The 2,688-nt window shown below is 42.4% G+C and overlaps 1 pseudogene; it reads left to right on the top strand.

Annotated features, from left to right (window-relative positions):
• The first annotated feature begins 2,143 nt into the window (after nucleotides 1-2,143).
• LOC120863869 lies at nucleotides 2,144-2,688 on the top strand (annotated as a pseudogene).

Here is a 2,688-nt window from a genome sequence, read left to right as displayed (position 1 = left end):
CAATTAAGACCCAGAGCAGCCAAATAAATAATACAATAATATTAAAAAAAAAAAAAAAAAAAACCTAATCTGTGGCCACTTCTAACAGCTAGAGATGTGTTTGCCTCATATAGGGTAACCCAGAAACCATCATGATCCCCACAACTGTGGCTTCATTATTCCACTCTATCCACACTAGACATGTTGTTGTTGTTGTTTTTTTCTGTTTTATTTTATTGATGCTTTGACATCTTGGGCCTTGTAGACCAGGATAGAACTGTCCCTCTCAGGGTTCGCTAATTTATAGAGATAGAAAACAACTTGCCTTCAATCACACTTTTTTGTGCAAACCAACCAATCCAAACCAATATGCCTAACCACCTCCTTTATGGACTCTCATGCACCAAACCAATATTCTCACTGCCCTGAATCACCCAGGCCAGGTACCAGAAAACTAGGGATCACCCGTATGGCCCAGAGCCCTGTTGAGATTATTCAAACTGGGTCTTTTCTGGTGGTCCAGTGGTTAAGAATCCACCTGCCAATGGAGGAGACATGGGTTCAATCCCTGGTGGGAAAGGATCACACGTGCCACAGGGCAACTAAGGCCGTGTGCTACAGCTACTGAGCTCATACCCCGTAACTACTGAAGCCTGTGTGCCCCAAGAGCCTGTGCTCTGCCACAAGAGAAGCCACCACAGTGAGAAGGCCACACACCACAAGTAAAGAGTAGCCCCCGATCACCGCAGCTAGAGAAGGCCCACGCACTGTTAAGACCCAGCACAGCCAAAAATAAAAATAAATAAATATTTTAAAATAACAACATTCTAAAAAAAAAAAAAGAAATTATTCAAAAGTAGCCAACTCAATCTCCTTCCTTGCCTGACCCATTCCTTCTTGTGGAAACCATAATAAAGTCTCTGGGCAAAGCTTTCTCCTCACACCTTTTGCCTCCTGGCCAACTTTTGGGCTTAGGTCCCTGCATGTGCCTCTTGGGAACTCTGCATAATAAAACTTTCAATGGCATTGAAGTCCTGTGTCATAACTCAGTCACCTCTATAAATTAAGTACTGGGCACAATCAAAATATTTGTCACTTCCATTATAGCAGTTAACATATATTCTCAGATATTATGTATATAGTAGATACTTTCATCTCCAGAGTCGAATCTCCCTGAGAGCAGGAACCATATTTTACTAAAAAGCTCTGTAGTCTGGGTTTACATGCCCAAGAATGCACACGATCAGTGTTATCCAACTGATTTGCTGAACTGTGGTCAATTCCTATCCCTTGGCAAAGCCATTTCCTCGCGATTGTTCTTCTCCCATAGCAACAGTACACCGTAGGATATGCAGAGAAGTGGTTCTCACTTTCCACAGGAAAGAAATAAACAAGCCAGCCCCACAAACACAAGGCATGACCTAGACTGATGGGTCCCAATAAGGAGTCCAGGCCTAGACCAATATTAGAGGCATTTACACAGAGACAAAGCAGAAAACTGGGAACATGGCTGTTCAGCTACTCGGTGCTGTGGCTCAGGAGACAAATCGTGACAGCACTCATTGGAGAATAAATGGAAATTATTTTGAGTATCTAATTGGATTAACAGTGAGGAACTGGGGATTGTTTTTCAAAAACCTCAAGCATCTTAACTATCCCATTCTCAAGATTTGTTCCATTGTGTTTTTTAAATTACATATGCTTGAGTTCTGGGACTTAAACAGAGATGTATTTCTAACTGAATAATTCAGATTCCCTGGAGATGGAGATGGCAAACCACTCTAGTATTCTTGCCTGGAAAATCCCATGGACAGAGGAGCCTGGTGGGCTACAGTCCACAGGGTTGCAGAGTCAGACATGACTAAAGTGACTTAGCAAGCAGCAAAATGCAAATATAAGTATTTAGAAATCTTCTTTAAGATAAATAAGTAACATATAGTCATTGGTTTTTAGGTCATCTGGTATTGGCAAAAAGCCATGGATTTGCAGTTTGAGGACTGGTATGTTCAAGTACAAGAGTGACTAGGTTCTGTCACTTATCAGCTGTGTGACTCTGATAAAACATTTACCTCTCTGCCTTTATTGAAAAATAAGAATCTATCATAAGAGAACCACCCTGACGATTAAATGTTAGAGGTGCTTCACCTGCTTCTGGGTCAGAGCCATGGCAGTGGCAAACTCAAGCCTCGTCAATCCCATGGTATTCTTTGATGACAGCATTGGCGGCCAGGAAGTTGGCCGCATGAAGACTGAGCTCTTTGCAGACATTGTGCCTAAGACTGCAGAGAATTTTAGGCAGTTCTGCACAGAATTCAGAAAAGATGGGGTTCCAATAGGCTACAAAGGGAGCACCTTTCACAGGGTCATAAAAGATGTCATGATTCAGGGTGGAGATTTTGTTAATGGAGATGGTACTTGAGTCACCGTTATCTACTGGGGCCCATTTGCAGATGAAAATTTTAAGCTTAGACACTTAGCTCCAGGCCTGCTTTCCGTGACAAATAGCGGTCCCAATACAAATGGCTGCCAGTTTTTCATCACCTGCTGTAAGTGTGATTGGCTAGATAGGAAGCTCATGGTGTTTGGAAAAAATCATTGATGGACTTTTGGTGATGAGAAAGATTGAGAATGTTCCCACAGGCCCCAACAATAAGACCAAGCTGCCTGTAGTGATTTCACAGTGTGGGGAGATTTAGTCCAGAGGGAGAC

The sequence above is a fragment of the Oryx dammah genome, unplaced genomic scaffold (genome assembly GCF_014754425.2).
Source record: "Oryx dammah isolate SB20612 unplaced genomic scaffold, SCBI_Odam_1.1 HiC_scaffold_5, whole genome shotgun sequence".
Taxonomy (NCBI): Eukaryota; Metazoa; Chordata; class Mammalia; order Artiodactyla; family Bovidae; genus Oryx; species Oryx dammah.
This window is presented reverse-complemented; position numbering and strand designations above follow the sequence as displayed.